This window comes from Atractosteus spatula, chromosome 3 (genome assembly GCF_055471065.1).
Source record: "Atractosteus spatula isolate fAtrSpa1 chromosome 3, fAtrSpa1.hap1, whole genome shotgun sequence".
NCBI lineage: Eukaryota > Metazoa > Chordata > Actinopteri > Semionotiformes > Lepisosteidae > Atractosteus > Atractosteus spatula.
In genome coordinates this window covers 23,539,758-23,560,463 of record NC_142708.1, presented here as the reverse complement: position 1 = coordinate 23,560,463, position 20,706 = coordinate 23,539,758, and the positions used below count along the sequence as shown (strand labels likewise).

The 20,706-nt window shown below is 36.2% G+C and overlaps 1 protein-coding gene across 6 annotated transcripts in view; it reads right to left on the bottom strand.

The window, feature by feature from the left end:
- LOC148837580 (casein kinase I) overlaps nucleotides 1-20,329 on the bottom strand; it is a 75,315-nt gene extending 54,986 nt beyond the window's left edge. For 4 of the 6 annotated variants that reach the window (XM_088910878.1, XM_088910880.1, XM_088910881.1 and 1 more), the window contains exon 1: nucleotides 3,819-3,969. The gene's annotated coding sequence lies outside the window, so the exon portion shown is untranslated. Of the gene's footprint in view, nucleotides 1-3,818; nucleotides 3,970-20,163 lie in introns of those variants that run through there. The other 2 variants (XM_088910879.1, XM_088910884.1) reach the window with 2 other exon arrangements.
- Between the last annotated feature and the right edge of the window lie 377 nt (nucleotides 20,330-20,706).

Sequence of the window (20,706 nt, the reverse complement as noted above, 5' to 3'; positions counted from 1 at the left end):
GTCCTTTCAATTGTCTTCAGCCTTAACTCTTGCTGTACAACTACGAAGTCAAGGATGGAGTGCATCGTACACCTCAGGGACACAGTTTATTACCTTTGCAGATACTGTATGTTAATGTTAATGTGTTTTTTCTGAACATTAAACTTCAGTTAATTTGCTTCATATCTCGATCTCTTCAGATGTTTGTTTCAAACAATTCTTGATTAATGCACAACAGATAGTATAGTGAGTAAAGGAACTAATATATATCAAATTTAGACTTTAGATTTAAAAAGAATGATTCCTGCATTAACATTACAAATTCAGAATTAAAGCAATGCAAGAGATAAACATACATATCACATCCAATTTAAACTTAATATGCTTTCCAAAAAGTCTATATTTAAGGAACCATTTCCTGTGCAACTACGATCAAATTCTTAAATATTGTTTTGTAGAAGCCCGCAGTTTTTGTAACCGTTTTCTTTGAACAAAAAGACAAGACCTGCAAGAATCCCTAAAAGAAAAAAAGAGACATATAATCCATTAACACACCCCTAATAAAGAAATATAATTGCTTACACTTATATAGCACTTTTCTGGACATTCTACTCAAAGCGCTTTACAGGTAATGGGGACTCTCCTCCCACCACCAATGTGCAGCCCCACCTGCATGATGCGACGGAAGCCATAGTACGCCAGAACGTTCACCACACATCAGCTATTAGTGGGGAGGAGAGCAGAGTAATGAAGCTAATTCATAGATGAGGATTATTAGGAGGCCATGACTGGTAAGGGCCAATGGGAAATTTGGCCAGGACGACGGGGTTACACCCCTACTCTTTTAGAGAAACGCCCAGGAATTTTGAATGACCACGGAGAGTCAGGACCTTGGTTTTACGTCTAATCCGAAGGATGGCACCTTTTTGCAGTATAGTGTCCCTGTCACTATACTGGGGCATTAGGACCCACACAGACCACAGGGTGAGCACCCCCTGCTGGCCCAACTAACACCTCGTCCAGCAGCAACCTTAGTTTTTCCCAGGAGGTCTCCCATCCAGGTACTGACCTGGCTCACACCTGCTTAGCTTCACCAGTTGTGAATTGCAGGGCGATATGGCTGCTGGCTTTATTACATTTTAGTATATACTGTAAGTGAAAAAACAATTTAACAGCTCAATAAACTACAAAAATATTGAATGATTGTAAAACTCAAAAGCATTCCACTTTAATAAGGTTGGTTATTCCCAGAATAATTGTTCAAATTGATCATTACTACTACAGTATTAATGTTGTCCCTTATCCGCATGACAACTTCAATGCATTATTCTCAGAATACCATTTTAAAAAGGGTTAAAAAATATCAGAAGTTTAACAGGGGGTTTTACAAATGGAATGACATACTGGAAAATGGTTCAACATTCATTCATGCACCTGTATTTATTCATTCAAAATCAAAGTCACAACATTGTCCTGGACAAAAGAGATTTGACCCAAGATCCTTCAGGCCAGTGTCCCAAGCTTTGTAACGGAAAAAACTATTTCATATTTTAATTTGCAGTGGGAAGCAGCCCACTTTACACAGCAGTTTAGAAGTGAGAAATTGCTTCAGCTATTGAACCAAGGGTGATCTTTAGGGGTAGGCCAGATAGTGCAAGCCCACTGTGGAGTATAACCAGGATACGGGAGCTATCACACCAATTCCTGTAAGCAGTGCCAGGGATCTTTAATAACCAAACTGCTGTAAACTGCTGTTCAGTGGGGCTGGTGGCAAATAATAGGTGGTGCATGACAGTCAACTGGGTGCTGCAGTCAAGCATTGGATAAAGTAGGTCTTCCTCTGTGTGTTATGCTCTTCAGAATCCTTCAGGATGGAAAGCACTGTGTAAATACTAGGAGTTATCAATTTATTAAACCTACATATTTAACAATTTAACAGAACCTACTGTGAAAGCAGAGCTCTAAGAGAACGTGTGGTCTAACATCCCTTCCCTATACCTCAATTGTTAGCCTGATTCCAAAAAGACAAATTTCAATACTCAGCTCCCATGAAAAAAAAAACTGCTCCAACCATTCACGTCCCCTGTTCTACACAGTTTCTATTTTAAGCAGCCTAACATTCCACAGATCCTGTAATAGGAAGTCACACCTACAGAGGTTCAGCTACTAGGCCCATCTGCATAGCTTATTACTGACTTGAAGAAAGCCAGACAGCAAATGCCTTTTTTGTCAATCTTTTTAAAAAGCAGCCAAAGATAAACGTGCTTATTTAAGGCACCAACATTAACAATTATTGCTATTGCTAAGCATATGTAAAGATAAGCAGGAAGGCTTAAAATTAGTGGGATGAAGAAAACCCTTTGCTTTATAATTTTGAGCCTAGACCTCATACTGGCTCCGCTGAATTTCATACAAAAAACTAGGATTCATTTTCCTCTTTATTAATGTCATTCCATCAAATTTAAAATAATTTGATAGACTCATCTAAATCAAAGTCAATATTCAGCATAATTAATGGTTTCCTAGTTAAGATATAAAGGAAAAAGTGTAGTAAACATCTATAGTCATTCCCATACATCACAGGATTATTTTACAACAAAATACACTATTTCCTGTGCATTAGGATTTATGCAATATTATGAAACATTCCAGGGAATGGGAAAGTAGGTAAAATGTATTTTTGATGAAATCTTAATTCAGGCCATCTGTGTTATTTGTATTCAGAATACGATCAAATAAAAATACCAATCAAAGGTTAGAAAGAGCACAATAAAAGAAATAAAGCCTGCCAGAGGAAATTGAAAGTTTCCACTTAGAAACCAAGTTAAATACTCATCTTTCAAAAAAGTTAGTTAAAGTTAAAAGCAAAAAGTCTCCAAAATTTTCTCAATTTATATCAAGCTTTTCAACAAAATTAATTTAGATATGTCATCTTCAGGTTCCCAGGACGGGCTCCGTTTTCCCCGTGACTCTGTATTGGATAAACCAGTCAGAAAATGGATGGATGTTGGCTCTTCCAGAACAGTGATGCGATGTAAACTACATCACTATTCCCACATATTTCCTCAACTATTCTAGCAGTTGCTACAGCAGTAAAAGCACAAGCCATTACCACCGCAAAATCTTAGTACGTGCTTTATATCAGACATCGTCTTCATTCTATACTTATTTGTTGACGTTGTTAAGACAACAACACGATTTACAGCAGATACTGTATACAATTTCCATGTAACATTATCAGAGGCACTGCAGAACAATAAATCATTATACCCAGATTTTAAAGCAGTTCACATAGTATCAAATGGAAATACAGGTTGATCTGTGTTTGACTGTGCTGCTTCTTGTAGTGAGCATGAAACAGTAAGTAGCACAACAACCACCAGTTGATACTTAACTATTACCAGATACCAGACTGATAAACGCTAAGAGAATGTTATTCAACACACTGAATGGTCCTATTAAAACACTGCCAAAAGAAATAAAGAAATCCTCTCTGCGCAGCCTGTATGAACAGTTGGTCCTGCAGCGCTAGTGCAGAGAAAACCCAGGATCCTCACTGACTGATTATTGTTTAGCTGGAAAAGGGCAGCACTGGTCTACAAACTAACGACAGGTGGTACAAATCAACATTTTAATCAAATCGCGTTAACACAAGCGGTTATACCGTATCAGAAATCAATAAAGCTTGTTCTTAAAGCTGCACGGATATGTCCCTTCATAAATATGATTTTTCCCCTCTAGATTTCAAGCTCAATGCATTTGCAGCATAAAACAACGCAGCGGTCCTGCAATTGATCTTCAGCAACAAAACAGAAACGAAAAAAAAACAATCTGTTTACCGTTATAGATTTGAAGAAAGGAATCTGAAGATGGTCATTTTCCTTAAAAGGAGGGGGCTAGGATAAACAATACCCCTATTTTGTCGTGAGTGGGAAAGACGGCCAATCTGCGATGTTTGAAGGGAAAATATTCCGAGTCAAGACAGGACCCAAAGCGGAAATAAGCCAGTAGACGGTGAGGAGGGAGGGTCAAACCGAGGAAGACTGACAAGGAAGATGGCAAACGAGAGACGAGGGAGCGGAAACACACGCCCAGTGACAAGGGCATGACTGAATCACAATTCGCACAAAAAAAGCGCATAACAGACAATAGGACCTGGAGTGAAGGCAAGGCATCGACTTGACGGACAGAAACGGGAACCTATTAGGCTAAAATAGCTCTATTATTAATAAAACCATTCTGATAACTTTTAATATAATCAGCAGTATGGTAAGATGTTTTAAATGGGGTTCCAGTTGATAAAAATCCCATTGCTGAAGCAATTCCCACATTGAAATAATAATAACAACCCATTACTTTACATATATGATGTTTGATTTTAACATAATAATAGCTAATTCAGTAAGTAGTTCATGCCTCATGTTCATAACAGTTCATGCCTTGGGGATACTCTTTGTCTGTTTTGCAGACCACAACTGATTGTGTCTGCAGTCTGCCAGACCTTTTAATAAACATTTCAGGATACTGATCAATTTTAAAGTTTTTCCTTTCTTCACTTAGTGTTTTGAAAGCAACTGAACAAAATTACGGTTTAGACCTATCAATTTACCAAAAAAAGCATTTAATTAAAAAGATGTTTTTCTTTGACAACATTAATATTACTTATATCTATCTATCCATCCATTTTTAACTGCTTCATCCAATGTAGGGTCCCATCTTGGAATGCAATAGGCGCATGGCAGCATACAATCTAGATGGGACACCAGTCCATTGAATGGTACACACAGACACAAACAAACACACAATCACACCAGAGCTGATTTTCCCAGAAGTTAATTACCCTAACAGTATATTTTTGGACTGTGGGAGGAATCTGGAGCACACACAGGAGACCCATGGAAACACAGCGAGAACATTCAAACTCCAAGCACATAGCGACCCAGGAACTAAACCCTGAGCCCCAGCCCTGTGAGGCAGCAAAACTAACCCCTGTGCTACCGAGCAGCCTATTAATTATAGCAGTAATAAAGTTAAAAAAATATTCTGAATTTCAAGGATGATACAACTATCTACAAATCAAATGCAGAGCATTGTTCTTGAGGAACTGTATCCCATTCTTTTAATGCAAAAATCTAATTCTGCAGAACACAGTTGCTTAATGTATTATAAGATTTATATCACAGTTCATAATAATAAAATAATTTTACATAATGTAATTTAGAGCTTTGAAAGCACCCAACGTGTCCAATGACTCATTGAGACCCGGATTTAATTTTGGTTTGATATTTCAGAACTTGGGGGCTTAGCAGCCAAAGGCACTGTTACCCACAGAGTGTAAACAGTACAAACACAAAATAAACCAGTATGAGCTAAGTGAAGGTCACTTAGGCCGAGGTGGAGCTATAGTATAGAGACTGCTGGAAGTAGGGTTTTACAATAATCAATTTAAAAAACACACAAATGGATTAACTTGTTTTGCTGCTACAGAGCCTAAATAGGATGCAGCCAGACATTTCTAAGAAGAAAAAAATAACAGCTTTACTATATTCTGCATACCTTATGTTCAAAAGTCCAATTGTCTGCAACACACAACGCACATAAGAAAAAACACAATCTTCTCATGAAGTACAGGTTGAGGCTGAGTAATGATTGCTGAGACTGGACTCTCTATGCCATGTTCATACAAAAAAGGCTCAATACAAACTATGCAGTGCCTGAACCAGGATACTGTGATGATTTATCTCGCTTGTAACTACCATCTGACAAAGGACCTCCTGCTCTGCATAAGAATTTGGAAAAGGTCCAAGGCATCTACGGCTAAGATCCCTTAGACACTGATTCTAGATAGCCTTACAGGAATTTAAAAAGCCATTAAAAAAAGAAAAAAAAGCTAATGGCAACACACACCTCAAACAATGTGACAATATGCCTTTAGAATGTACATATATTACTTGGAAGGCTTTTAAATACAAAAACAAGGAACTAAAAACACAAATGATTTTTCTTTTCGATATACATTTTCATCATAATCAATAGTTTCTTCTGTTTCTTTTCTAAAACCTCCAGGTTGCCATAATCTTAAAGAATGTTGTTTTATGCCAAATACATAACAAACATTAGCTACCAAAATACTCAAATTTAGGTAACACACAAGGAAAAACTATTTTCATTCTTGGTTAATCTGTTAATAAAGGTAGTATAAATTCCACTCTAGGAATGTTTGATGTTGAAATGTGATTCCAGTGCTGTACATGGATTCTTCACTATCTTCTACAGCACTACAGTCAGAGTAAAAAATATACAACTGACAATACGATTCATTTTAACATTAATATTTTATTGGAAGGTTTTCTCTTTTTAAAGGAGGACCACAATATTTATAGGAAAAGAGACATCCACAGAGATGCAAGTTGTCTCCAGAGTTTTCCTGTCCCATTTTCTGGATGCTGTTATAGGCAGTTCTAGGAGCATACAGTGTAAATGAATGTGGTTCCACCAGCGTACCTGGATCAGACCGTGTTTTATCTTTTTTTTACTGAGGGTACAAATGATAACATCAAGTTATCTGAACTTTGATGTTCTCAAAAAGCTGATGAAAGATCATTCATATACTTTAACTTTCAGCCATTCAGGTTCTTAGTTCTGGAAATGTGTAGTCTAGGGAACAGCAGGAAATTGAGTTTTTGTGCAGATGGAAACGGATTTGGAAACTCATCAATTTTTAATGTTTACTAACTTGGCTTTCGTAATGTTCTAAATGCTGCTGTGTGATCTCATCAGAATGATCTTTCTTGAACATACCATTAAATGTTGTTGCAAAACACTTCATGCAATGTTTATTTTTCAATCATATACATTTGTTGATTCTGCTAGTTCTCAGTCCTGACAGGGTGTTTTTGCTTTTCTGTTGTAATAAACATTAACGCATGTGGTTCACATTCAACTATGTTGCAGGTTAGAAGGAAAACATATTTGTACTGTATATATGAACAAGTAAAGGTTTACTCCATGTTTCCTTTCTTCTCTGTTCAGCATGGAATAAACCTTTACTTGTTCCTTTGCAGTCTATCCATGCTGACGCATCTACCCACCTGAACTACTTTGTACATATGATACCATTATGGCATCTGTTGAGTAAACAATAAAGCTTGGAAAGAAGTATGCTTAGAAAAATAAAAGACAGAAACATCAATACAATAGTGAAGAAAATATACAGAAAGTGTCAGAAAATATTAAATATAAAGGCAGTGAGCAAGGCAGACTGTAAGAGGAAAGGATCTTTGCTGGTCCAAAGAAATGTTTGAATGGATCCCAAGAAACAAAGAAAACCACATAGAAGATTGCAAGGTAACATTAAAAATATTGCAGGAAGAAGCTGGGTGAAGATGAAGTTAAAATTAAAAGCTGCTGGAAGTCTCTAGAGATGGCTGTCATCTACAACTGGTATTATTTAACTACACCTAAGAAAAGGGACATTATGACTGTCTGATAACAAATGTGCCACTTATAGCTGCATTAAATTCACCAAATTATTGACAAGAAAATGACAACCATTTTGTAGAGGGCACAATTAAATTTTATGCTGATGTAAATTTGATCAAGAGGGGTCCAATATGAAAGTCACAGGCTAGTAACATGGGTAGCCACCATATGAAGCAATACATCTATGATCCATAGTGTGCACCGGGTCTCATATGTGGTCTTGTGGAATTCTGTACCATTCTTTTTCTTAAGTGCACTTGAAACTCTGTTTCTGACTATACACATTAATTATTCATCCAGAAGTTTTCTACTGAATTATATGCTCCTCAAAAATATTAACTCTCCCCAGGAACAGCTGGGAACTGAACATTCATCAAGACATTTAGGTAAAAATACAGGTTAACTGGGATTTAAGATATTGGCGTTTGAGATATTTAGTATAGTTTTAATTATAATTTCTTTGGAGGATTACTGGGATCTACTAAAAATATCATTTTATATAATTTTCTATTTATCAATGTGACTTTTAACAGTCTCTTGTTCTTAAAAAAAAAACATTAAAAAACTTTAAAAACCTGTACACTCCAGTACTTCACACTTGCAAAGTGACTCCAGCCATGTTTTTGTCAATTCTGGGGATTACAAACAGCAGAAAGAACACAGCTACCCTACAGTGCCAGGAAATGCAACCAATTAATGCAAATGCTTTCTAGATACTGTATTTACTATATGCCTTCTAAGACAGTAAGCAGTGATCTCTTAATATTAAACTGCTTATGCTAAGGTCAGTCTTGAATGTAAAAAGAACTACAGCAACATTATAAATAATATATATACAGTGGTGTGAAAAAGTGTTTGCCCCCTTCCTGATTTCTTATTTTTTTGCATGTTTGTCACACTGAAATGTTTCAGATCATCAAACAAATTGAAATATTAGACAAAGATAACACAAGTAAACACAAAATGCAGTTTTTAAATGAAGGTTTTTATTATTAAGGGAAAAAAAATCCAAACCTACATGGCCCTGTGTGAAAAAGTGATTGCCCCCCCTGTTAAAACATAAATCAACTGTGGTTTATCACATCTTTGGAAAGCTGAGTTCAATTTCTCTAGCCACACCCAGGCCTGATTACTGCCACACCTGTTCTCAATCAAGAAATCACTTAAATAGGACCTGCCTGACAAAGTGAAGTAGACCAAAAGATCCTCAAAAGCTAGACATCATGCTGCGATCCAAAGAAATTCAGGAACAAATGAGAAACAGAGTAGTTCAGATTTATCAGTCTGGAAAAGGTTATAAAGCCATTTCTAAAGCTTTGGGACTCCAGCGAACCACAGTGAGAGCCATTATCCACAAATGGCGAAAACATGGAACAGTGGTGAACCTTCCCAGGAGTGGCCGGCCGACTAAAATTACCCCAAGAGCGCAGCGACGACTCATCCAAGAGGTCAGAAAAAACCCCACAACAACATCCAAAGAACTGCAGGCTTCACTTGCCTCAGTTAAGGTCAGTGTACATGACTCCACCATAAGAAAGAGACTGGGCAAAAATGGCCTGCGTGGCAGAGTTCCAAGACGAAAACCACTGCTGAGCAAAAAGAACATAAAGGCTCGTCTCAGTTTTGCCAGAAAACATCTTGATGATCCCCAAGATTTTTGGGAAAATACTCTGTGGATTGACGAGACAAAAGTTGAACTTTTTGGAAGGTGTGTGTCCCATTACATCTGGCGTAAAAGTAACACAGCATTTCAGAAAAGGAACATCATACCAACAGTAAAATATGGTGGTGGTAGTGTGATGGTCTGGGGCTGTTTTGCTGCTTCAGAACCTGGAAGACTTGCTGTGGTAAATGGAACCATGAATTCTGCTGTCTACCAAAAAATCCTGAAGGAGAATGTCCGGCCATCTGTTCGTGACCTCAAGCTGAAGCGCACTTGGGTTCTGCAGCAGGACAATGATCCAAAACACACCAGCAAGTCCACCTCTGAATGGCTTAAGAAAAACAAAATGAAGACTTTGGAGTGGCCTAGTCAAAGTCCTGACCTGAATCCGATTGAGATGTTGTGGCATGACCTTAAAAAAGCGGTTAAGGCTCGAAAACCCTCCAATGTGGCTGAATTACAACAATTCTGCAAAGATGAGTGGGCCAAAATTCCTCCACAGTGCTGTAAAAGACTCATTGCCAGTTATCGCAAACGCTTGATTGCAGTTGTTGCTGCTAAGGGTGGCCCAACCAGTTATTAGGTTTAGGGGGCAATCACTTTTTCACACAGGGCCATGTAGGTTTGGATTTTTTTTTTCCCTTAATAATAAAAACCTTCATTTAAAAACTGCATTTTGTGTTTACTTGTGTTATCTTTGTCTAATATTTCAATTTGTTTGATGATCTGAAACATTTCAGTGTGACAAACATGCAAAAAAATAAGAAATCAGGAAGGGGGTAAACACTTTTTCACACCACTGTATATAAAACAGCAAATGCAAATTTACATCTTTCTATTAATTACAGTAAACATAAACAGTCAATAATTCCTTAGCTAAACTTCACTGAAGACTGAAGAATTTTATTTAAAAAATGTAAATGCTGGACAGCGATTTAGATGGTAGCTAATTATGTATTTGTAACATTTTATGTGACATTTTGTGTCTCATTGTCTTCGTGAAATGGCAATGGAAAAAAAAAGATTCCTTTTTTATTACAGAATATAAGAAAACAAACCACTGGGGTACTAAAATGAATATTTCACTAGAAATAAAGCACTAGTGGACTGTACGTTTGCTACGGATCCTAAAAAGGAACACATTTGGTGTTTTATTCCGGACACTTCTCTCAATGATACCACATTTGTGCTATGACTCATTTCAGTACAATTAAGTAGGAAGGTACTGTAGCATTTACTGTAGGCTTAATGACCTACACCTTGAGTAGCATGCTCATATTTCTTGTATAAATTATGTCACATTTGTGATTCATTTTATGTTATATTACAGGAAGGTGCATGTCATGTGTTGCAGCAGTTATAAGGTCTGTAATTTTCCTTTTCATTCCCTACATCCTTACGAGGTTTATAAACTGCTATACTCTTGTATTATAAGGTCAGTGTCCTCTTTCAGGAAGTCGGCTTGCACTTCATGGGCATGTCCTCCGGTTACTCAGAGCTGACATTATAAAGACCTGCTTGAAGGAGCAACAAAAGATCCTTCCATCACAATTAGTGACAGAAAGGTGTTTCTACAGCAACTGTGAATATCATCATGCCAACAATTTCAAGGACACCCCTACGACACTGCATGTACTGTATGCTAACAACACAAAATGTGTTGGCAGTGCACTTACATGATTGACATCTCAAACACCTTCATCTGGCTACAGCATGTGTCCCAAGTACATAAAATATATTTGTCTATATCCAAGCATCTATTAGAAAAGAAGATCAATGACATTGTGGGTCATCATATAAAATTTGAGGGTATCAACTTCACTCACTAAAAACAGTTTAAATGTGTTTCTTGTGTTTGAAAGTTTTTTAAAGAAAATCCAAAACAGAATTTTCTGTCCCTAGACAACTCCATAAATCTGACATTAAAATGTGCTCCATAAATTAAGTTCTTTGTTTTGTTATTGAAATTCAGAGGAATACATTTTAACTGACATAACTCTTAGTTCAGACACATGTAATAGTAGCGGTAAATAATAGCTGTTCCTCTATTTCTGTTGTTTCAGCAACAAATCACCTGTCAACAGAAATACCTAATTTGCATTCGATTTATCTGGGGTCAGCTAATTAACTGCAGAACTCGAGTGATAGTGTTAAGGCACTTTGGTTAAATATGAGATCAAATGAATTCAGTAAAATTTTAAATGTATTTAATCATTTTTCTACCTAAACCTCAAAATGTTTATTTTACTTAAAATATTGTGGAGGAGACCTGTCTACTCACTAGACGTAGTAACTAGTCTAAAACGGTGTTTCTCAAAATATTTTCACTGGAGGCCCAAGCAAGAACAAGAAAAATGTCTTGAAAAATAATCACGACTGAAACTTTAACGTTTTTAAATCATGAAATGTATGTAAAAACACACAGCATTAAGCATTACATTTACCTTTTACCAGTTTAGAGTATAGCAAAAGTGATATGAGTTAGCAGGAAACTGCAAAGATGTACCAAAAACTATAGTTTTAACTATAAACAATTGTCGAGAACAGTACTATACTATGGAAGATTGCCCTCTGTGGGTTGGAATGCAGGGTGCGATTACAATACTATTGGATGGCCACTAGTTAATGGAGGGGGAGGAAAGATGGCCCTGTACTGTGCTGAACTGGGTGCCCTGCTCTGGCCTGCACCTGAAAAGGAGGCAGAGCTGTCAAAAGTACCCAAGTGAGTGAAGAAGGAAAAGGAGCTGTGTCTGCTGGCATGGTCTGAGCAAAAGGAAGAGGACCTCAAGTGCAGAAATGAGAAGTTGAAGTAAGAATGCTTAGTGATCGTGTGCTGAGTGTACATATATTTATAAGTTCTGTTCTTTTATGGCAAACCAAATTTAGGATCTTGACCTCCACCATGAAAAATGTTGGTTTAAACAAAAAATAAAGACCAAAGAATGCGTAGTATATCAGTACATTGAATAATATATCACTTCAAACATAATAAACAGGTATGTTTGTTGTGGGTTTAGAATTTCTATTAGTAGAATGTTCCCATGCATTCCGACCAACTTTTTTATATAAAACGTAGCCTATTTATTAGTGTTGCAACATTCCAGTATTACAATGATTTATATAATATTTCATGTATTTGGTGATGTAAGACTTTTTTGACTGTGCAAAGTACAAGCTTCTGTATAATGCAACTGCTAAGAAAGTTATGATAGCAATAAAAATGCAAATGAAAATAATTATTTTGGAATTTCACTAGTTTACAGACTAATTTTCCGGCTGCATGGATTCCAAAACAATGATTGCAGGAGTGCTGAACCTGTTGTATTTACCTGTAATTAAAATCTTAGCAGTAGTCATCGACCAGTAGAAAGACTTTTACTTTTCAAAAATGACACTCGTATCAGAAAAGAAAATTCTGCCACCGCCCTGAGTTACTTTATTGTGCCTTTTCTTTGCCTTCTTTCCTCTTATGTTCTCTCATTCCTTCAAGTATGCCTGTAACGGAATAAAGTACTTCAGCATAGCAGGACTACATCATCTCTCTCCACCTTCTGGAGTCTCCTCAAGACCCACCCTCTCAGACAGTACCTGTAGGTCCTATGATCCATCCCCATATTTCTTACAATTGTGGACCTTCTACTGCTATGTTACTTCCAGCTCTAATGCATAACTAAAGTATGTGTCAAGAAAACTATCACTATCATTGTAGTTGCTGCTCCATATAATTATTTTTGCCTTTGACAAATGATCTTTATGCGAACAATGGCAAAAGAAGTTTAAAAATGTTTATTGGAAAAATCAGATTATTTTCTACATATTCAGGCCCAGGGAATACTGGTACAAAGTAAGCATCACTGATAGACTATCACAGCTTTAGAGCTCTGAGTTTATCCAACTTTAGAGCTCTGAGTCTTGCTAAGGACCTGTTTCACAAAGTAACTGTAAAAAACAAAACAGGAATAAATAACTCTTTATAAAATCATCCTTCAATGCAGACATTGCAAACCTGTAGAACATTGATGGTGTATTCTGTGTCCTCTGTAACAGCACAAAACGTATCTCTGAAACAGACAGTTTCCCTACAAGAATGGAAACTTCATATACAATGTAGTTCAAAATAAGTTAGACCCAATTTTACAAATCTGTACAAATGATGCAGTTGTCCAAAAAAGTAAGGAAATGATTCAAAGGGAATTATTTTCTTTGCTCTCATAGAACTCAATAAATATGTTGAAGTTTTATCAGACTTGTGGTGTTCCTTTCTGAGCCAAATTTATGAACTTTACAGAGACAGGAAGTTGACTCTGAGGTTTTAAAATGAGTTCTTTGCTCTGTCTGAAGTAAATTTAAAATGATCTGTTGCAGTTACTGTAACTCTCCACACTAATCTCTCTGCAAAACTCCATGGTCACATCTATTCTTTTATTATTTTTTATTAAAAAAAATGTTTTGGGGATTCTTACATTTTCATTTATTATAGAACTTTAAATCTGTGTTCTTTTAGATTTTTGAAAGTCTTTTAAACATGACAGCTTTAAAATTCCATTTCCTTCAACTAATAGAAATGTTTTGGGGACTTTAAGAACTTAACTATAGGCCTCATCCTTACCATAATTCAACCAAGTATACATTATCCATTTCAACATTTTTAAATACTGTCTCATATAGTTTGCTGTTCCATTCCACTTATTTATCTGATCTTCATCTATTTAAGTACCTTATTTAAATACATTTCCTTTGCAGTAAGTTATCCATCCATCCATTCTTCAACCACTTCATCTAATAAAGGGTTGCAGGGGAGCTAGAGTCTACCCCGGCAAGCAACGGTCACAACGCACATCATGGATGAGATGCCAGTCCATCACAGGGCACACACAGACACAAACACACACTAACAACCCGGCCAAGTTTCCCCATAAGCCAATTAACCTATCTAAGTGTTTGGATTGTGGAATGAAACCAGAGCATCCTCATGTGAACATGGGAATGTACAAACTCCATGAAGATAGCATCCCAGAAACTGAACTCAGGGGCACTGGGCTGTGAGGAAGCACAGTTAATGAATTCCAAATGTCTCTTCTCTAATCTTAACCTATTGTAGAAGGAGTTTAGTTTTCACACCTCATAGAATACATCAGTTCTCTACAAGGACATGTGAAGAATGTAAAATGCAATGTTAATAAAATTATGTAATGTAAATTGCAGTTATATACTGCTATATTATTTCTAAAGCTGTAATTGATATGTACATCAAAACAAAAGACTGATGAAACATCTTGACTTTACTTATCACATAACTATTTTGCATTCTTTTTCTTACATTAATACTTAAAGTGTATTATGCAGAAAATAGCAAACAAACATTTGGAATGAAACATGTTCCCTGAACTTGCTTTTCTTTCAGAAATTAGTTCTTCTGTAGCAACATCCTAACTGGTATTTTACTTCTAATAAGAAGTAGGAAAAAATAAATCAACAATGACAATCACTTTGCAAACATAAGCCCTGTCATGCTTGTCCTTTTGCTTAGAAAAAAAAACGTAATCTGTTTATATAATTAAAGTCTGAACATGGTTCAATAAGGGGAATTTAAAATGCCTGTTGGAGGGTGTTTAATGATGGTATGATATACAGTAAGCCTTCGCTGTGTAAGTTGTTTTATTTTTTCTGTAGAACTCCTGTATTTAAGCACAAAAACAAAACAGAAAGATCTCACCTTTTGATACACTCCAACTTTATTGAATCGTAAACTGTAAAAAAGCACTTACTCAATAACACTGAAGTAAGCTAGTAAAACCAACCTAATTTATAATATTAGCCTTTTCATGAAACATGTCATAAATAAAATAATGGGGTGCACGTGATAAATTCTTACATGCTTTTGGCTCGCTATTCAAGGTGGTTTCACCTTGTGTATTCGAACTCCAGCAGCAGTTAAAGTTTGCTTTAAGATACACAGTAGATCCAAACAATTAAGTAAGCAAAGTATAGTGTTGTCAAACATATACAGTACAGTGTTGTCAAACATATGTCCCACCAAACCCATTTGTCCTACCCGTGAGCTGTTACAGACAGCGCCATCAGCCAGGATTCAATTCATGCCTTGTCTGAGCCTGAATAATGCACACATATAGCACATCCCATTAGTGACATTACTGTATCAGTCTCACAAACGCATACTCCCCCTGTGGTGCCATATCTCAGTCCAATCACAGCACTCCTCTTTAATGATGTCACAGATCATTGACAAAGGTGTGTCTTTGCACAAAAAGCGCAAGGCCTACACACTCTAGAACAAGTTCAATGAATGATAAAAAACTAAAATGTCTTTAGAATCTCAAAAGGAGATTTCTGAACATAGCAGAAAGGGATGTGTTATGATTTTATTAAATAAAAAAAAAATTCTTGTGTATTTCAAGTGAAATCAGTTTCTCCACATTCCATTGTAAAAGTGAATGGAAAGGTGGCATGCTTGATTTGTATGCAGCAGGTAGCTACTTTTCAAAGAGCAATAGTTGTAGAAGGGATTTTTGTGATGCTTTCAATATATTATTATTTTTTAAAATATATTTTATATATTTGATATCTAGAAAATAGTGTTTTTAAATGTTTTTGAATGTTTATTTTTTGTCACTTTACTGTCTTCTGCTGAGTTGGCTGTCCTGTTAAAAACACTAAATCTCTGCTAAATACAAAACAAGGCAAGCTTCTTCCCACTAATAATCACAATATTATATATAGTGTAATAACACTATACCTGTTATCAGTCTCACAAACAGAATTTACAGCTGATGTTGATCACTAATCCCAGAACCTGGAAAACTCACATTTCAATCTTGCAGTTTATCAGTTGCTATACATATACCTGTCTTTTGGACCACATAGATAATTTGTTTCCTCAAAAACAGAGGAAAACTCAAGGAAAAATTCCAGTTATGTTACAATTAAAACCTACTACTCATCTCCAAGATTTAGAAAATCTCAATATTTACTTTTTGTTACCTTAAGAGTACTGAATTATCAAAATTAGAACACCATTCCATGTTTATGATTACATTATACATACATTAGTGTTAGATGTTAAAGTCGATAGACCATTTATACTAGCACAGTAGTTAACGAGACAAAGTATGTTAAAATTGTACATTGTTTAACACATGCACAGTGCAGATAAGTCAAAGCAATGTAAATGTCCTTCTACAGCTGATCTTCTTCAATGTTATCACTTCACGTATTACAAACAGAAAAGAAGTGCTTGTATACAGTTGCACATTGCCCTCCAATATTCTATTCAACAGAACAGAGGTTTTCATAGTGTACAATAATCACAACTATGATATTTTACATCATTTTATTTAGTAATGCTAAAGAACATACCATAATCAGAAGGTAATGGGTAAGTGTTGATAAATTGGCATCTACTAAATGATTGCTAACTGCAATTTAAAGGGAGGTATTTAGTAGTCATATAAACACCACAACACAAAACACTACAAATACTATTATGTAATGTTTCTCCTAGAATTTCAATAATATATTATCTGTATGGCCCACTTAAAATACCTTTAAATCAAATCTGGCCTACCATAACAAAAGAGTTTGATGACTCTGCTCTAGTAAATCCACAGAATCAACAGCTATTAAAGCATATAACAAGTTGTTTTGCATGTGTAAATCTCTAAAAGGTACAAGTGCAATGACTGTTTTCCAGATTCAATAATAAAACCCCAAGGCTGTATTACCAAGAAGGGTCCCACAGTGTTCAATACATTAGCTTTCAAAAGCAAAGTGGCTAGATTCAATCTAATTAAAACCTTCTTTAAAAACTGTGAAGCAATACATGTTTTTTAAGTTTTATTGGGAAGACCAATTTTATTCAGTCTGAAACAACCCAGCATAGTTTTATAGCATTATTACAGTCTAATGGGAGGCAAAATTGAACAGAAACTTCTAAAGGTTCAGCCAACATAACTTTGAACACACAACAATTGAGAAATGTTTTACAGTCTTTGTTTTAAAGTTTTAATTTACGAATTTCAACCCTATAGTGCAATTGTGTCTTCTGTCTTTCCTGTGCCTTATTTTTATAGTATGTTGGGTGTATTCTCACTGCAACTCTTCCCTGAAGTCATCTGAAAATAATACAAGTAGTCTCTGCTTTGAAATACTAGGAACTTCTTCCTGTTCCTATGTAAATGAATGAAGGAATAGCCCTGAGACATGTTGATATTAAGTTGCAAGGAATGTTCATATATTAGAACTTGCTTTGATATAATTTAGTCTGCTGTATACTAGTGAGTGCAGACATTCTACACCATCTAATGTCTAACCTTCTTTTGCTTTCTGTATAAAGGTAAAACAAAAAAATGAGTGTCTATTTAACTTTCATACATACCGTTCATTGGTGCCTTGGTGACAGCATCATCAGAGTGATAGACAAAATAACAAGTTAAAGCCTTTTAAAGAAAAAAGATATCCCCAGAGATGCAATCTATCAAAATATATAAAAAAGTACAGTATATCCAGGGGCCTTCTCAAATAGAGTAGAGGTGTTAAACCAGGTATCCTTCTCAGATTTCCCTCTGGACTTTACCAATCATCACCTACTAACAATCCCCATCTATGAATTGGCTTCATCACTCTATTCCGATAGCTGATGTGTGATGAGCCTCCTGGCAAAGCTTTGGCTGCAGTTACATCAGTGGTGGGGTGAAGCGTCCCCACTACCTGTTAAGCGTTTTGGAATGGGTGTGTATGTATATCAATTACTAAACTGCAGGACTGAAATGAGAATATTGCAGACTCTGGTATTAGTGATCAGCATCACTTGTGAACGTTGCTTGAAGTACTGACAAACATAGCGCCTGTGATAATAAGTGAGAGAAGCTTGTCGTGTTTCATAATTAGCAAAGTTGTAACAATTTAAACTGGGAAACAAACTGGGAAAAAGGAAAAGTTAAAATGGACAATGCATGGCAAAATAATAAACATTAAAACATGGAACACTATTTTTTACATATCAGTGATAAAAAACAACAAAAAAACAATTCTACAGCTATTGTTATAGCTCTTTGGCAACAGCTACCTGTAATATAAATCAAGCATGTCAGCTTGTCAAGAAATTTAATTCATAATTACATACTTAGCTAACACAATTACAAGGTCCTTATTACTATGTTTGAAAGTGTTCTTTTGAACTCATAAAAAACACAAGGTTCAGTTTAAGTGAAACCAATGGTGGTTTCATCAATAAGGTTGCTCCAAAATTTGGAGGAGGAGTTTGGAGAACGTGTGTACACGTCTTGCATGTGTCATGAAAAGACACTCCTAAGTCAAACTAGATCTATGACGTCATCACACAAGGGGCACTGCGATTGGACACAGGTAGTGAACCACAGGAAGCACTGTGTACGTGAGACTGATACAGTACCGTCACCTAGTGTGCCTTCTTCATAGGTGGGCTATTGATGCTCAGACAACGCGTGAACTGAATCCATGCCATTTGCAACTGCCTTGTAGGCTAAACAAATGGGTTTGGCTGGCTGGACTGAGGACCATATGTTTGACACCCCCTGGTGTAAATAATGTAGATGATCTACATACTGTTCCTCTTTAACTCCAGTCAGATTCTGCTTCTAAAACTGCATTCTGCACTTAAGACTATCTGACATTAAATGAGACTTTTTTCTTTTGAAAGAGCGAGCACATTTTATTTTTGTGAAAGACTGATGTCTAGTCTCCATTTATAAATTAAAAATAAACATATGCATTTAAAAATGCATAAACAGGTGCCCCTCAAATTAAAATGCCAATATTTCACCAAAGCAAGGACATATCTTTCAAATAATGAATTTTCTGAAAGCAAAATTCACCCTAAAAACACAGACGTACAACAGATGCTGAGAACAAAAAACTGACAGTAAACATCAGGACCATATCTTTGCAGCAACTAACTGTTTGTTCAACACTGGTGATTTCCCAGCTGTGTAACTCTAATCCCTGACAAACTCGATGAATCTGGGTATTTACAACCCAGCCTGGCATCTTTTCCAAGGCAAGCACTACTATCTAATCTGCATTTTATTACTGTTAGGACACTGGAAAAGAAGACAGTGAAAACAAAAAGAAAATATATGTTCACATTCATGTGCAATCACTTTAAAAACATAATGTGTGTTAACAGGTACTGAAAAGTCAGCTTTGTGTTACAGTATGTGGACTATTTTACAACCTTGGCAAAGCATCTCTCATTTCCTGGGTAAAAGCTCTAAAATTCCCCAGTCAGTTAGCTCATAAACGACAGACAATACAGATTAAATAAATATCACTGATGGATTATGTGATTTCAGTTATTATATTTTCCAAACTATACTACTAAGAATGTCACTGCCGAAGTTCAGTTTACAGTCACCTAGTAGCTGAAGCTGCAGCATAATGATTTCATTCAGTACAGTATGCTGTGCGAAACACTGTGGGGTGGGATGCCATCAAACACGTCACAGTTGCAGTAGCAACAATGTAACAATCTCAGAGACTCATGATTTAAACAGCAATTACACTACACTCAGCGTACGTGTAAATCACACGATCTGCGTTTTGTAACTACACAGTAATCTACGATCTGTCTACCCCTCCACACAACAACAGCATGGCTACAGGTCATGTCATCATTTGTTGTTTTTTTTCCTCTGGGCATCTTCTTCGTAAAAGAAAAGGCTCGAACTTATACTGTATGTAAAATGATCAAAAACAATACACACTGAATACCGCACCTATTAAAAATTATGTTAAATTAAGTAACACGGTCACTGAATAGCAATTTAATTTCATATGCTAGGACATTATGTATAGCTCCGTGAATCAAATAACAAACCATTCCTTTTTACTGTATTGATCATAACCGGATATAACATTTTGTTTAAGTGCTCCCTCGTTCGTGTTACCATCTGCTCGATGGTCCCACTTTCCCACACTCGTTCGAATGAACAAAAAAAAACAACACGCTGTAAAAAGTATAATTAGGCAGAGTATTTTCGTACCGTCCTCTAGTTCTGTTGCCTGGAATTCGTCGTCTTTTTTCGGATAAATTTGCAATCCACTTTATCAGAGCTGAATCCGTGAACTCTTTTATTATGATATCCGTCTTATTGGTGGGGGGAAAGAGGTTCACAATGCTTTTCTTTAAAGACCTCCTCTTGTGCCTCTAGTCTCCAGGAAGTGATATGATGTCAGCAGCTACAGAACATCTCGCCACCTCGTCCAGCCTTCCCCGTCCAGGAAGTCATGGACGAATACATTGTGAGAATCTGCTACCAAGGGGACTGTCCTGTGAGAATGCAATCACAGCAAATAATTTTCTCCAAAACGCTCTTGAGTATAAGTCGACCAATTCTTTCATGTCGTAAATCACGGAAAAACTTTTTTTCAAATCATGTAACCTGCCTAATATATTTTGGTCTCATGTTTAGGTTTAAAAGTATCTGAAGTTATTGATTATTTATGCTGTATCTTGTGTAATGCAAATGGAGATTTGAAAAGGAATTAGAAACCCCGATCATCATACATTGTAAGAAAAAAGAAAA